Genomic DNA, 18,122 nt, shown 5'->3' with positions numbered 1-18,122 from the left:
TTCTTGTATTTCCCAGTTCTTCATGTAAATAAGTCTGCTAATGCTACAGAAGAGCACACGTTTAGTGATCTACCTCCCCATGAACTCTCTTACCGCCTCGCTATGCGAAATAACTCATTCATCCGCATGTTACATTACTCACACCAGACCAGCAATGCCACTAATTGTTGGGTGTGTGGTCGACTCCCCCCTTTCCAGATACCGAAGGGAGTTCTGCCACTTTTTCCTTATCCATTTTCACATAATGGTTCGTGTGGAGCATGGTCCACGTTAACGTCATCCTCAACAGATATGTCTTTTCTTAACAGTACCTGTTTCCCAGACAAGCAAGGTCTTCCCCACAGAACAGGGTTAGATCTAGAAAATGAAGTGTATAATTTAGGTAATTATTCTTCGAATTTCATGGTCTTGAATGTTCAGTCTGATACTACTCCAGACTTACCTGCTATTTCAGTATTACCAGTCAAAGGCGAATTATGTGTCCGAAATTATGGTTCTGTACATGTAGGACATAGTGAATGTACTACTATTGTCAAGTATAGTGACAGTGGGAAATCTATTTTTAAAGCTTCACGTCATTCTTATTTTATTTGTGGTCAAACTGCATATGTTCGTCTGCCCCTCGATTGGGAAGGAACCTGTTACATTGCCTTCCTACTGCCACCTGTTTTCCTAGCCCCACCTGATTATCATAGAAACACACATCTAGTACACATTAGACATAGAAGGGAGTCCCCAATTGTCGATTATACTGAAACTGCTCTAGAACAGTATACAGATTTCAACAGAGGTTTCTTTTTCTTTATAGGACCTATCCAGAATAGCAAGCTAATCCGTAGGTTAACCAGAACCCTTGAAGCAGTAGTCAATGAGACTGCCTCTGCTCTAGGTAATTTAACTGAAGAGCAATCTGCTATGAGATTTGTCGTTTTACAGAATCGTCTCGTCCTTGACGTCATACTGGCCGATAGGGGCGGGGCCTGTAGAGTCATCGGATCTAGTTTCTGCATTTTCATTCCAAATAACGCGCCGTCTGTTTATTCAGCTATAACCAGACTCCATAAAATTGCCCATCTGATACACCAAGATCCAGGCACCTGGACATGGTCCGGTTGGTTCTGGAATATAATTTCCGCCTGGGGAGGGAAAGTCTTGTCCTTTCTAGGTATTGCAGTAGCAATCATATTCAGCTGCTGCCTCTGTATACAATGTGGCCCTGCGATTTGCGGCATTTGTGCTACCTCTTGTATTCCTAGTCCCAAGCCCCGTTCTAAATCCCGTTCCAAGAAAATTCGAGACGAGCAAATGATACTGTATGAAATGATAGACGGTATCATGAAAATTGATGTTTCCTGATGGAAACGTAGTGACAAGGAGGGAATGTGGAAAAGTAAATTTTGCCATGTTCTGTGTCCCTACGTGTCATCCATCATATGTTATGTGTGCATGATTAAATATGCATATGCATTCCCCATGTTCGATTCAAGACGCACTTATAGTTGTGTCCACCTCTAGTATGTCAGTTTCCAGTTCTCGTGAATACTACGTATATCAGGCCTATGTAAAGCTACGTTGCCACTTTTCTCAGTGTGCACGTTATTCCATTGTAAAGTCCCCGTTTCTAGGCCTCAAAAGGGCCTGGACACAAGATTCAGCTCCTGTCTCCTAAAGCCTCGCTGAGGAGCGATACAGCCCCCACCTGTATCCTCGACCCTTCACTTACTTCCTGCCTCACAGTGCCCGGTTCAGCCTGGCTCAGCCTCTGAGTCTGCCAAAAGTATGTTATAGTTCCAGTTATCAGTTCAGTCCTCCTTCTCTGCATTCCTAAGCTACTGAATCGCATCAATAGTTTCCGTCATTGTCTAGCCTTTCCGGCTCCACGTTAGAGAAATACTGCATTTAATGGTCATTCCATATTCTTCATCACGCACTACATGTAGAATAATGCATGGTCCAGTCTTAGAATCAAGTTAGCCTTTCCCCTCCTGACTTCTAGTTTATATCAACATGTTCCCTAAACATCAGATACTAGATACTGCTTAGGTACATGTCGCCCTGACTCTCCAGACTTCAGTCTCTGCTCCTAGCACAGAGTTCGAAGCCCCCAGCTTCTCCTAGTGATGCGTCATTGCTAGTTTGCGCGCACCACCAGGTTAGAGGTCCCGGCTCCTTAGGTAGCCCCCTCCATGGTTTCCGCCCCATTCATGACATATTCTGTTACGTTTGCATCACATGTCTATGTATACGCCCTGTTACACCTCTTTTCACCCTTATCTTTCGCGACTGCTACGCGTCACACCCTTTGCTCCACCCACTGCTCCGCCTACCATATGTACTGTAATGCAACTGTTTTACTATATATGCTTGTGTATTGTTATTAAAATGCTAGCGCGCTCATCCCAGATCCAGCCCCAGCAGCTGCTGGGCCCTGCCATCCTATTCCTATGCAGGTTGTCCTGTTCCTGTCCTTTATGCTGTAATAAACCTGCGAAACTCCTACTACCTCGAATTTTGACTCTTATTTATTGAGCTATCTGTTATTCATTTATACATTCAAAAATAGGGTATTATTTATTTATTTACCACAGGTCGACGAGCGCCCTAGCCGTTAGGCCAACTCCTCTCCCAAGTTAGAGGGGCTGATGGGAGGCCCATGTTGTGTAGTGGCCTGCTACAGGGACACCTTCCCAAAAGTAAGTAGCGAATGGTCCGGGGGAGAGTCGATCTCCTCCCTCCCCTGGCCAGAGGTGTCCAGTTCTCCCCCCTTCAATGTCCTCAGCCTACACCCGGTATATAGCACCAGAGGTATCTTCCTGCTCAGTCTGGGTAGGTGCAATCCTCCTGCCTCCTGATGTAGAAGGTCCCACCTTATTCTCTTCTTCCTCACTTGTGGATAGAGGTCATGGCCGCTGGTGGACCAAAGATGTCCTTCTCTAAACCGTGTCCTGCTGTTGGTCCTTTTGGCCAGCTGAGCCCACTGAAATGTAAGACAATTCATGATGTAGTTATTGTACAAGTCAAAACAAGACACATACCTAGATGAGCCAAGGGCAGACTTTGTTCTCCTCTGATCACGCTATACAGTTATGAGTGATTAGGAGCTAAATTACGTGTATGTTCGATGTCATCTCCTGATTTGAGTCGGACATGGACATCTCACTTGAATTTTGGTGGTTTACACATCTTTACTGACTAACCCTCAACTTTGGCATTCTTGTGAAATGTATGTCCTGTCACTGCTACATAGGCAGCTTCCAAACCCAGTCTACAAAAGGAGGTCAGAGGGAGTCCAGATGGTATTGGAATGGGCCTGTGATGTGGAGTCTCTGCACTTTTACTTCCGGACGAATATTATCTGCTGTGTAGCATTGTATGAGACAACACAAATGTTGATTGGGGGTCACACATCCATATAGGGTCTGGGCTATTAGGTTTGCATAGTTGTGAATCTGATCTTTTGAGATTCCCTCACAAAAGCTGACAATCCACTGCCACATATTGGCTTTGAAGACTGATCAGTTAGTGCTGTACACTGGTGAACGGTAGTGGCTAGTTGTTAAAGCTTCCTGGATTGAAAAATGACATACAACCCACCGAGGGTAAGACATGTGTCTGTGAACACACTTGACAAAATTGGAAACACTTAAGAGTGAGACAAGGATCTTAAAGTCTGTCTTGACTCCATGGCACATGAAGATCTGTCTTAATCAGAATCCAAACTCACTGAATGCACTGTAAGTCACAGCATCCAATACCCATTGGCCTCTGCCACACACACTGGACAGTTTCTGTACCATTCCTCTTCCAATGCACACATCAGTTATGATGCCCTTGGTTCACTGTTAGTGGTGCTGGCAGTGTAAATGTCTTTACAGATGCACGTGTATGGCTCAATTCCTCAGATGTCATAATAAAACTACCACTCCCAGAATGCACTCTGCCCTGTACAGTCAATGTGCTACAGTGAGCCTTTTGCTTCATGAGGACTGCTGCATTTGCACAGAATGGGTACATGGAGGCATGGGACACGTGATGGTACTGTAGTGTAGTTCCTATATTCCCAATAGGCTCTGCATATTGGAATAATATATCCTATAGATTAGACGTAGGACTGAGGTTGACTAGGTCTCTATCGAATATACTAGACTTAATTGTGTGTGCCAGCTAGCTCAGAGGTCACTAGAAACTTTCTCGAATTTACAAGAAGGGATTAGTCTCTGACAACCGCATAAACATGACAACTTTGTTTCCCCAAGATAAAACGTATCTTCAGAGTCGTGGAAACAATAGATAGATATTTCACTTAGTCAATCGTGCATGCTTTGTTTCACTAGAGGTGCAGAGAAAGTAGAAAGACGGGCGTTTTCAATAAAAGGATTTATTGAACAGTCTTCTTTCTCAAGCATAAGAAATGAACTGCTACAATCGTAAAACTGGTTGTAAAATATAATGCATACAGTAGAAATAGTAGAAAAAATAATACTGTAAGAGCATTGTATGGTTCCTAAACCATATATGAATACATACATAAATAACAGGGCTAAAAGTACTCAACTGGTGCTTCTAAAATACGCCTATCCCGGTGTACCCAACCTAAGCTTAGTACGAGGGAGGAAGTAAGTGAGGTGTAGCATAAAGGTAGTATTCTTTTTGCCAAGAATCTGCTCAAGATTTCTCTAAGGGTCTAATCAGCTTTGTACCTTAGTTTAGAATGGAGAAGGTCAGTCTCGGGACTCGATTTCCCAACAACCCTCAAAGGAAGTTTAGAAACACTGGAGCTGGATTTCTCGGCAGGAGAAAAGGCAGCGTCTCTCTCAGTGCGTCTGCTGGAGGGTCGGCTTCCTTCGGCACTTGCTGTAGCAGGGCGCGTCGGGCAAGTAGATAGTCGAACTGCTCCAAACCACCGTGTGCTTGCTTGGGCGAGTGTGGGCATATTTATACCTTGAAGGTGCAGAGTTTGACGTACAGTTGGACATAATAACTTCATCAAAGAGTCTCAGTTCTTTGAAAACTCCATGAGTTCTTGGACAAATCAATATTCAAGCAAGGGGAAGTCCCTGGCTGCTGAAGCTGAGTTTTCCAAGAAATCGTTGTGGATTTTCGGAACTAGTGGAAGTAGCCCTGCCGTATTTGGACTGCATGAGCTATGCCTAAATATGGTTATGATTTCTATGCTTATATAAGGATATGGTGATTTATACCTATATATGGGCTTGAATCGGGAATCTTACAATAGGGTCATAAAATGATACATAACAGTACAGCTCTGTCTTCACTCACATCATACTTTCAGACACATATTGCATATAATGCACTTACCAGGTCTCTGCTGTTCATTCTCCTCCAGCTGAGCAAGGAGGGTCGGCCAAGCCGCACGCAGGACCCTCCTGTACAGTGGCAAGAGGCGGGGACGATGCACATGGTGCTGGGAAGTCTGGCCCAATAGCTCCTCTGCCTTGAGCCGGGCCCAGCGTTTTAGGTCCTCCTAGCGCTTGCGGCATACCCTGGCCTTCCTGGTGTATACGCCTACTGCACTGCAGCGCTTTTCAATGTTGACCCATAGTGTGACCCACGCTGCATTACTTAGCTGGTCTTCTGGTCCCCCATATAGTTGAGGATATTTGTTAAGCACCCCTCAGCTAAAATGTCTAATATCCTTTGAGTGAAAGGGGGTGCTTTCTCCTCAAAACCCTCAGCCATTTTGGAGGAAATTAGATTGAACTGAGCAGCACAATGGCAGAGAATCTGATCTGTGAGAGAGGATGACTCAGAATGAACACAAAATGGTTGCCAACAACTTCCTGTGATGTATTTCCTATCTACCACTTACTGTATGCCATGTCCTGTATGAAAGAATGGGTTCCGGTTGGTTTTCAGAGCTTCCGACCCATTTTCGGAGCTTCCAGCCCGAATACGTACTCTCCGCTTGCGGTGCGTAGGGTCCGCATACGAGGCGTACACTTCGCAGACGGATAGCATGCATTTGTGCCAGAAGTTGCGAAAACAGACCGAAACCCATTTTTTCATACAAGAAATGACATATAGTAAGTGGTAGACAGGAAAGGCCTTTTTGTGATTCAGGCACCCATTCTCAAAAGGTACGGGAAGGTCTCTCAGAACATATATATATTATCCTCTGGGTCAATAGATTCCTTAGTGACATCTACTTCACTGATTGCTGACATCGGCACATGACATGATGCACGGTCAATCTTTTGACTCCTGTCAACAGCTGTGGTTAACATACAGTTAGTGTGGCTTGCAGAGTTGTCTTAGGATGGAATTTTTGTACAGAGTCGTAATTAGCCAGCTTTCACCAATGACAACAGACTGCAAACCACATTTTGTCCATAACACAACAGGTTGCTCATGTGAAAAAAGTGGCAAGCAGCAGATCACAGACTTGCATACCCTGACCTCTATAATGTGCAATAGCCTGGTTCCCCGGATTCAGAGCTAGCCAAGGTACAAGAGGTATGTGTAAGCCATGACTTACAGCTATGTTGTGCAAAACACAACAGGCTAATATGATCTTGCACACAACTTGAGGGGAGTTCATTGGCATACCGCCTTTAAGGTCAAGACATCTGAATCGCGACTTCAACAGACCAAAAGTGCACTCTATGATGGTTCGAGTTTGTATTTGTGCCCTATGTACCTACGCTGAGGTACAGGGGTTGAATGTCTGTAAGGTGTGAGGAGTTGAGGAGAGAGTGCAAACCCAGCATCGCCTGAAGTGGGAAGATAGGGAAATAGGTTACATTTTCCACTTAAATTTAAACAGAACATGATCTATACTTTGGTACATGCAGTGTCTGTTGAGACAGTGTATGTGGCTTGATGTTTCTTATTGTACAATGGTTATTAATGTAAGGTGGCATTCATACATTTCATTTACACATATCCCTCATTTTTAGTGCTTGGTACTTACCCAGTAGCCACATGTTGCCAAATTCTCCCGCAGCCATCCGCCGGGCAAGAGGTGACATGCGGAATACAAAGCTTTCATGGGTACTGCCTGGAAACACTGCATGCACATCAATGAATCTCCCACTGACATCACAGACACCCTGCACATTGATGGAATGCTATCAGTGTCTGTTGCAGAATATGTCAGCAATGCGGCGGGGTGGCTGAAGGGCCACATGGGCACAATCACTTACACCTAGCCCATGTGGGAAGCAGGAAATTAGTTAGAAATACCTAGCTGCCCTTTGTCTCACGTCCAGTGTATGTGGCATTTGTATGTAGAAGTGGGCTCCTGAATTGATCACTGGAGACCCTTTGGAATGATCCTCGTTGCAGAGAAATGGAGAGCAGAAAGTATCTTGAGATATGCTGAAATGGCATGGGAGCAACAGATCACAGAGTCAAGTTCCTGCTCCCACTCACATACCATCTCCAAGTTGACTTCTGAAGGGAAACAATATCTGGCCTTGACATCTTTGCTGGACATCCCAAATAAGTTTATCTTTTGTCTGAATATCCTCTCTACTCTGCTCCTCAAGTCTTCTTGCTGACTGGCAAGGGGTAGAGCAACAAACAAATTCAGCGACATGTTGAAAGATTTGTGTGTGTCTGCCCTGCTTTCATATGTGCTGCAGGGCTGGGATTGGCTGTTGGGCTGCAGTATTTCAGCTGGAGCATGGTGGGGGATGGTAGGCACTTGGACAGGTGTTTAGCATTGAGGAAAATGATCATACGGCCCGAATGCGGGTATTCCGGCCCAGAGGTGGAAATTCCGTCCCGGGTGCAGAAATTACGCCCTGGGTGCGAAAATTCCCGCCAGAGTGCTGACGTAAAGATAGGAGTCGTGAGTGATTTCTATGAATGCCAAAAATCGTAAGTGCGTTCTGTGAATACCAAAAGTCGTCAATTTAGACTTTTGCCTCAGATTACGTTTGTGAATCAGGCCCTACATTAGTAAGTCTGGATCTTACTATTTAGAGAGGCTTCTTCCAGTAAGTGTACAGCCAATGTCACAAGCTGCTGCTAGCAGAACCTTTGGGTCATTAGGTGGCCACTGTATTGTGACCTCTTACAGCTGTATTTGCTGAAATTTCAACTTTCTCAAAAGGAAATCAGAAGAATTCATTTTTTACCTTTGTAACATTTGGCTTTAATACATGCAGCCTTGCTAACGAAAACCAGACAGTCATTCAGAGTATAGCATAAAAGCAAATGGTTAACACATTGAATAGTAAATATTTGGCAATGTGGAAAGATTTATGCAATATTTTCAGACACTGTATGACCAACTGCTTGGAGGGTGACCTGGCATATTTTATCCCATCTAACACGCTGAAAATGTTATATGCGTTGGTTGTTAATTAGACCGGGAAATCGCTATTGCTTGAGCAATATGGAAGCATTTTACACATTGTAAACCCAAATAATGTGGAAGAAATCACAGTTCGCTGGAATAATGCACGGGGTTTGATAATGGCAATATCAGCACATCCATATAAGATGTCGTTATATTTTGTATGAACATTACCTGCATTATGGTTAGACATTAGCCTTGGATGGCTATTTGCTCTTGCTCATTATCTAACAAATGTAGAACTGCAAATATAAAAAAACAGACAAAGCGAATAGATCACACAGAGCAAAGACTTATAGGCCTAAAAACACATGTAGGCAGTGCATACTACCACTCATATTCAACAATCATGCAGTTACCCATGCACACAATCAGAAAACACATCAATGCACCCATATCAGGCATGTTTAGTGTTAAAAGCTATTATGTACATGACAAAAACGAAATAACAGCTCCCTCTGCCAAACTTTGGACACGCAATGAGGAAAGCGGTCAGTTGTACAACTATTTCACTCTACCCATCAAGAAAGATAAAGTCTAGACCAAACCACCAAGCTACAGCCCCTGTAGACTGTAACACAAACAGTCACTGACCGGTTGAACTCTAGATGGCCTTCATCAGTGAAGTGATGGTTTAGTCATAGGTCACATGGAGCATGAGAGCCATGTCTGGACATACCATCAGACTTCGGGCTTCTATTTAGGGCTTATCACTAAGAAAACAAACACGCATTTGCATAGCCAATAGGTATCGCCTTTGGGACCTTATAAGTGTTTGGTTATCCAGCACAAGATCCTTGGTGCAACAACATCAAGTGTTGCATGGCTAAACACTTATAAGGTCTCAAAGGCGAGACCTATTGGCTATGTCAATGCTTGTTGCCTAAGCATGCGACCTGCACCGTCAGCCTGCAGCATCTTTCAATTGTAAACACACCCCTATAGGTAGTACGACCTTGCTCCTTCACAGGCAGCACTGTATGGCACTTTGCCGCTGTCAAATGAATGCTACATCTTCAAGGGCTGTGTTTACAAATTCACAAACCAGGTCAGACTGGGACTGAAATTAGGCACGGGCAAAAAAATAAAAGTAGCCCTTTGCACAGGACTGGATAGCTAAAAAAGTGGCCTACATTGTTAAACCGGGCAGCTTCGAACATGTAAAGAAATGTTTTATATGTGTTTTGCAGGGTATGGGAGAATGTGCCTATATGTGGTGCTGCAGGCAAGGTTTGTGGTAATGTTCGGGTAAGCAACAGTAAACACCTACACATCAGTTAAACAGATCAACACACTGAACTGTCAGGCCAACCCTTCTGCCACTGTCAGAGTCCCCTATAGGACAGTCTGACCCTGGACAGAAGAGCTGCTTTGAGAGGTCAGTGCGTGAGTGGTTTTTGGCTGTTTGAGGGCATGTTTTATGGCCCAACTATTACCACACGTGCGAAAGGGATAAGTGCACAGCTGTGGATTCAACAAGTAATTTTATCAATTTGGGTGCTCCTCAGGTGGCGGCCAACGTCCCTGGGTGCCTGATAAAACCTGAGTGTAGTGTCTTCAATGGGACATTAAAGACATCCCCTTGGGCACACCTTGTTCTCCTCAGTTTGGGAAAAGAGGATTCCACACTGTTTCTTTGCGTTTATTTTCGTTTATTTCATGATTGTTTCACAGTTTTTTTATATGAAAATTTTCATTGGTTTATTTTACATCATTTTTCATGTTTAACTCAGCGACAAAAATTTCCATTCAATCCAATGCATTTCGGGAGTATTTATATCGCCCTTCATCAGGGAATCAACACTGTAAAAAATATATAATAACCATCATGAGTCAATATACACAACAATCGTATTTAGTCAAGTATACTACGCTAATCCGTGACTCTATGATATCACCTCAATCCCCTTATGTGCCCGTGTTACCATTACCCTGCTTATATGTGAAAACTTACATGTCGCTGTCTATCCGCTTTGTTGTGTGGTCGCTGTAACCAAAAGTTAAATAACTAAAGTCAATGCCGTTCCTATCTTTGTCAGATGATTTTAGCAAGATCACCAATTCAAACAATGTCATGTCGTTCTCCTAATGAAAACTAACCTGATCTGGATTCTCTTGGCGTTCTTCACCCCTCTAAGCTCGCCTCCATTTTGACCGGTTCTTACACCAGTCACTAACATGTTCCTCTATAGGCTGGGTCTCCGGTCATGTGATCGCGGGACTCGCCCGGTTTATGATACTTCAAACTGCCCTGTCTGACTGTAGGCCGGTCTCTGTGCCGGTAGGGTCATTATCGAAGATAAACCAAGAGTCGAGGATGGGTAGTACCAAAGATTATAAAGATACAAACATCTTAATCCTATTCGGGTACAAAAATGGTAGTGAAAAAAATAATAGTGAAAAAAATAGTGGTATCCACAGGCGGATTGAACCCCCATTTGCTCTGTTCTCGTGTGGCATTAGTAGGTAGAGCTATAGCGTTTTCATGTAATGGAATTGCAACAAGGTATACTCATGCTCAAACAAATAATGACATAAAAAAATAAACAAATATATACATTTCGTGCTCGCAGGATTCCCTTTCGGCCCAAGGAAAACCAACCATCATCGCTCACAGTCCGTTATAAATAACAAGATAGTTCATTCCGTTCATTAAGCCCGTTCGGGCTCTGTGTTCCCAGCTTATGTATCCAAAAGTTCTCACGTTGCAACATGAATTTGGTATTGTCTCTTCCTTCTTTTTTTTCCACGGTCTCCAATACAATATATTTCAATTGCGAAATGTTATGCTGTGCTTCAAGAAAATGCGTCGCTACGGTGGATTTTGTGTTCTTCATCCGAATGTTGGATTTATGTTCCGTGAGTCTTGTTTTTATGCTTCTTTCTGTTTTACCAACGTAAAGTTTACCACACGGACATTTCAGTGCATATATTACGTTTTTTGTGTTGCAAGTGGCGTTTACTCTTAGTTTGATCTCTTTACCTTTCATTGGATGGTTTATTGCATTACCTTTAATGATGCTGTTGCAGTTTCCACAGCTTAGGCATGGTTTTGTGCCTTTATATTCTTTGGTCAGTGGTTGATGATGTTTCAAGATTTCTCCCAGGTTTTGTGCTCTGGTGTGAGCAAAAATTGGAATTTGATCAAAACATTTTTGGAAATCTGGTTCCAGTTTTAGCATTTTCCAATGTTTGATTATTATCCTCTTAAAATTGTGACTTTGTGTTGAGTATTTAGACACCGCTACTATTCGTGCTTCCTCATGTTTTTTGACTGGTTTCAAAAGATCTTTTCTGTCAATGGCATCTACTCTCTTTTTTGCATTGTCTGTGATTTCTTTGGGGTAACCTCTATTTTTTAACCTGGTTGACATGTCTTCCAATGTAGCATCTACTTTCGTGCTATCCGATATGATTCTTTTGACCCTAGTCATTTGCGAGTAGGGTAAATGTATTTTTAAACTTTGCTGGTGGAAGCTGGTGAAATGCAATAGGTTGTTTCTGTCTGTTTCTTTTCTATACATACTTGTTTCAAATCCTTTGTTTGTCCTGGTTATTCCTACGTCTAGAAAGGTTACTGTGGTTTCAGAAATATCCCAGGTCAGTTGTATGCGACTGTCTATGTTGTTGAATTCATTTATTGCCTTTTCCAATAGCTCCTTCGAGGATTTCCAAATTAGGAAGATGTCATCAATATAGCGTACGATGAATTTTGTGTTGTCTTGCCAAATATGTTTTGAGAACAAATTTGTTTCTTCGTAGGCCTGCATAAAGATGTTGGCGTATACCGGCGCCGCCGAATTTCCCATGGCTGTACCTGTAAGTTGTTGATACCAATGGTCTCCGTATTTAAAATAGCTCTGATATAAAATGAATGTCATGAGCTCCATCAGGAATACTTTTAGCTCTTCTTTTAGTTCTGTGTTCAATAGAGCTTTTTCAATTGCTTCCATTCCTAGGTTGTGTGGTATCGACGTGTAGAGGGACCGCACGTCCGCTGTACACAAAATGACTGATTCCTCAGGATTTATAGTGACTTTATCTAATTTCAACAAGAAATCCGTAGTGTCCTTGATGTATGTTCTGATGTTTTTCACTGTGGGTTGAAGATGTTTATCAATTAGTTGCCCAATGGGTTCATGTAAACTTCCTACGGTTGAAACTATGGGTCGCAACGGAGGGTCCATCAAGTTCTTATGAATCTTCGGTATCATGTAGAGTACCGGACTTTTTGGATTGGTTTTGATTAAAAAATTCTTGGTTCTGGTATTGATAGTACCCATTTCATGTGCTGTGTTGATGATAATTCCCAATCTACTAGAGAATTCTGCCGTGGGGTTACCCTCAAGTTGTGAATATGTATTTTTATCTGAGATGTGTTCTAGCACCTTCATTTCATACATGGAGCTATTCATAATCACGAGAGCCCCTCCCTTATCCGCTTTAGTGAACCTTAAGTCTGTTTTGTTGGCAAGTTTTTTCAAACAATCCAGATCCTTTTGAGTCATGTTTCTTTTGGAACGCTTGTCATACTTTAGTTTTGCTAAATCTTGTTTTACAATTTTCTCAAATAAATCCAGGGTTTTGTGACTCACTGGTGCTTGAAAGGTACTGGTTGTTCGTAATCCACACAGTTCGTCATCCGGTTCTTTGTCTTGTTGAGGGAGGATATTATCAAAAAAGTGACGAAGTCTTAATTTCCGCATGAGTTTAAAAAAACTTACTTCTAGCTCTAACGCGTCTGTGTTGGTGGTTGGTACAAATGATGTACCTCTTTGTAGCAGGTTAAGTTCATATTCACTCAGTTGATAATTGCTGATGTTGATGACCAATTGATTTAAGTCTGTGTCTTCTTCTTCTCCTTGTCTTTCTTTGGTATCGTTGTACTCCTTGTGTTCGGATGTTCCTTCTCTTTGTCTTTGTCTTTTACTCTTTCCTCTCCGGGGTCGCCTTTTTGGGCTTGGCCCTGTTCTAAAAAAGGATGGGTTGCTGTGGGAATACTGGTCGTTGGTAACTCAGTTTGGGTGTTTTCTTGACTCCTTGCTTCCAAATGTGCTCTTTGTCCTGTCTGAGCTTGTTCATGTTGCTTCGAGCTTGGTTGAGATCTTTGAGTCCTCTGAAGGGTATCACTTCCTGAAGATGATGTGTCTGTGTTGGGTGAATAGGGGCGGTTTCTTCTTTTTTGAGCATAGATATCAGCCCATGTATATACTTCCCCCAACTTATAGTCGAGGGTATCCCTTTTGAATTTTCTGATTTTTCTTTCGTTGATCTCTTTTGTGTGTTTTTCCATTTGATCTTTAATATCTCTCAGTGTTGATGACAGTTCTTCCTCCCCGTTCTTCCTCCGTCAACATTTGAGATAATTCACTGGACAATTCGGCAATCTCTTTTGTGAGGTCCTCTAGTATTCCTGACAGTTCCTCTATAATTAAAAGGATAAGGTCTAGAGAACATTTGTTGAGTATTGCAAACCATCTGTCCTGAAATTGTTTAGAGTTCTTACAAAGCGAAAATAAACGCAAAGAAACAGTGTGGAATCCTCTTATCCCTTTCGCACGTATTTATACAATTCAGTAAGGGAAGAATTATCGCAGGAATCCTCTACCCGGAACAAGGAACAAAATATCAGACAACTAATTTATCTAACAAAGAGACAAATAAACCAAAAGCTGCATGCAAGCACCCTTATTAAATACCACCGAGCCCAGCGCATACCGAGAGGCCTAAGAATTTCCTTGAAACCTTTGCTTTGTAAGAACTCTAAACAATTTCAGGACAGATGGTTTGCAATACTCAACAAATGTTCTCTAGACCTTATCCTTTTAATTATAGAGGAACTGTCAGGAACACTAGAAGACCTCACAAAAGAGATTGCCGAAGTGTCCAGTGAATTATCTCAAATGTTGACGGAGGAAGAACTGTCATCAACACTGAGAGATATTAAAGATCAAATGGAAAAACACACAAAAGAGATCAACGAAAGAAAAATCAGAAAATTCAAAAGGGATACCCTCGACTATAAGTTGGGGGAAGTATTTACATGGGCTGATATCTATGCTCAAAAAAGAAGAAACCGCCCCTATTCACCCAACACAGACACATCATCTTCAGGAAGTGATACCCTTCAGAGGACTCAAAGATCTCAACCAAGCTCGAAGCAACATGAACAAGCTCAGACAGGACAAAGAGCACATTTGAAAGCAAGGAGTCAAGAAAACACCCAAACTGAGTTACCAACGACCAGTATTCCCACAGCAACCCATCCTTTTTTAGAACAGGGCCAAGCCCAAAAAGGCGACCCCGGAGAGGAAAGAGTAAAAGGCAAAGAGAAGGAACATCCGAACACAAGGAGTACAACGATACCAAAGAAAGACAAGGAGAAGAAGAAGACACAGACTTAAATCAATTGGTCATCAACATCAGCAATTATCAATTGAGTGAATATGAACTTAACCTGCTACAAAGAGGTACATCATTTGTACCAACCACCAACACAGACGCGTTAGAGCTAGAAGTAAGTTTTTTTAAACTCATGCGGAAATTAAGACTTCGTCACTTTTTTGATAATATCCTCCCTCAACAAGACAAAGAACCGGATGACGAACTGTGTGGATTACGAACAACCAGTACCTTTCAAGCACCAGTGAGTCACAAAACCCTGGATTTATTTGAGAAAATTGTAAAACAAGATTTAGCAAAACTAAAGTATGACAAGCGTTCCAAAAGAAACATGACTCAAAAGGGTCTGGATTGTTTGAAAAAACTTGCCAACAAAACAGACTTAAGATTCACTAAAGCGGATAAGGGAGGGGCTCTCGTGATTATGAATAGCTCCATGTATGAAATGAAGGTGCTAGAACACATCTCAGATAAAAATACATATTCACAACTTGAGGGTAACCCCACGGCAGAATTTTCTAGTAGATTGGGAATTATCATCAACACAGCACATGAAATGGGTACTATCAATAACAGAACCAAGAATTTTTTTATCAAAACCAATCCAAAAAGTCTGGTACTCTACATGATACCGAAGATTCATAAGAACTTGATGGACCCTCCGTTGCGACCCATAGTTTCAACCGTAGGAAGTTTACATGAACCCATTGGGCAACTAATTGATAAACATCTTCAACCCACAGTGAAAAACATCAGAACATATATCAAGGACACTACGGATTTCTTGTTGAAATTGGATAAAGTCACTATAAATCCTGAGGAACCAGTCATTTTGTGTACAGCGGATGTGCGGTCCCTCTACACGTCAATACCACACAACCTAGGAATGGAAGCAATTGAAAAAGCTCTATTGAACACAGAACTAAAAGAAGAGCTAAAAGTATTCCTAATGGAGCTCATGACATTCACTTTATATCAGAGCTATTTTAAATACGGAGACCATTGGTATCAACAACTTACAGGTACAGCCATGGGAAATTCGGCGGCGCCGGTATACGCCAACATCTTTATGCAGGCCTACGAAGAAACAAATTTGTTCTCAAAACATATTTGGCAAGACAACACAAAATTCATCGTACGCTATATTGATGACATCTTCCTAATTTGGAAATCCTCGAAGGAGCTATTGGAAAAGGCACTAAATGAATTCAACAACATAGACAGTCGCATACAACTGACCTGGGATATTTCTGAAACCACAGTAACCTTTCTAGACGTAAGAATAACCAGGACAAACGAAGGATTTGAAACAAGTATGTATAGAAAAGAAACAGACAGAAACAACCTATTGCATTTCACCAGCTTCCACCAGCAAAGTTTAAAAATACATTTACCCTACTCGCAAATGACTAGGGTCAAAAGAATCATATCAGATAGCACGAAAGTAGATGCTACATTGGAAGACATGTCAACCAGGTTCAAAAATAGAGGTTACCCCAAAGAAATCACAGACAATGCAAAAAAGAGAGTAGATGCCATTGACAGAAAAGATCTTTTGAAACCAGTCAAAAAACATGAGGAAGCACGAATAGTAGCGGTGTCTAAATACTCAACACAAAGTCACAATTTTAAGAGGATAATAATCAAACATTGGAAAATGCTAAAACTGGAACCAGATTTCCAAAAATGTTTTGATCAAATTCCAATTTTTGCTCACACCAGAGCACAAAACCTGGGAGAAATCTTGAAACATCATCAACCACTGACCAAAGAATATAAAGGCACAAAACCATGCCTAAGCTGTGGAAACTGCAACAGCATTAATTAAAGGTAATGCAATAAACCATCCAATGAAAGGTAAAGAGATCAAACTAAGAGTAAACGCCACTTACAACACAAAAAACGTAATATATGCACTGAAATGTCCGTGTGGTAAACTTTACGTTGGTAAAACAGAAAGAAGCATAAAAACAAGACTCACGGAACATAAATCCAACATTCGGATGAAGAACACAAAATCCACCGTAGCGACGCATTTTCTTGAAGCACAGCATAACATTTCGCAATTGAAATATATTGTATTGGAGACCGTGGAAAAAAAAGAAGGAAGAGACAATACCAAATTCATGTTGCAACGTGAGAACTTTTGGATACATAAGCTGGGAACACAGAGCCCGAACGGGCTTAATGAACGGAATGAACTATCTTGTTATTTATAACGGACTGTGAGCGATGATGGTTGGTTTTCCTTGGGCCGAAAGGGAATCCTGCGAGCACGAAATGTATATATTTTTTTATGTCATTATTTGTTTGAGCATGAGTATACCTTGTTGCAATTCCATTACATGAAAACGCTATAGCTCTACCTGCTAATGCCACACGAGAACAGAGCAAATGGGGGTTCAATCCGCCTGTGGATACCACTATTTTTTTCACTATTATTTTTTTCACTACCATTTTTGTACCCGAATAGGATTAAGATGTTTGTATCTTTATAATCTTTGGTACTACCCATCCTCGACTCTTGGTTTATCTTCGATAATGACCCTACCGGCACAGAGACCGGCCTACAGTCAGACAGGGCAGTTTGAAGTATCATAAACCGGGCGAGTCCCGCGATCACATGACCGGAGACCCAGCCTATAGAGGAACATGTGAGTGACTGGTGTAAGAACCAGTCAAAATGGAGGCGAGCTTAGAGGGGTGAAGAACGCCAAGAGAATCCAGATCAGGTTAGTTTTCATTAGGAGAACGACATGACATTGTTTGAATTGGTGATCTTGCTAAAATCATCTGACAAAGATAGGAACGGCATTGACTTTAGTTATTTAACTTTTGGTTACAGCGACCACACAACAAAGCGGATAGACAGCGACATGTACGTTTTCACATATAAGCAGGGTAATGGTAACACGGGCACATAAGGGGATTGAGGTGATATCATAGAGTCACGGATTAGCGTAGTATACTTGACTAAATACGATTGTTGTGTATATTGACTCATGATGGTTATTATATATTTTTTACAGTGTTGATTCCCTGATGAAGGGCGATATAAATACGCCTGAAATGCATTGGATTGAATGGAAATTTTTGTCGCTGAGTTAAACATGAAAAATGATGTAAAATAAACCAATGAAAATATTCATATAAAAAAACTGTGAAACAATCATGAAATAAACGAAAATAAACGCAAAGAAACAGCGTGGAATCCTCTTTTCCCATACTGAGGAGAACGAGGTGTGCCCAAGGGGATGTCTTTAATGTCGCATTGAAGACACTACACCCAACTATTACCACAAGCATTTCCTGCAGCAACCACAAATGCATACAGTTGCATGAAAAACACGCAAACAGCCTGTCTCTAGAAGTTTAAAATTACCCCAATTTGAAAATC

The sequence above is a fragment of the Lissotriton helveticus genome, chromosome 2_1 (genome assembly GCF_964261635.1).
Source record: "Lissotriton helveticus chromosome 2_1, aLisHel1.1, whole genome shotgun sequence".
Lineage (NCBI taxonomy): Eukaryota > Metazoa > Chordata > Amphibia > Caudata > Salamandridae > Lissotriton > Lissotriton helveticus.
Note: the sequence above shows the minus strand (reverse complement) of the source record.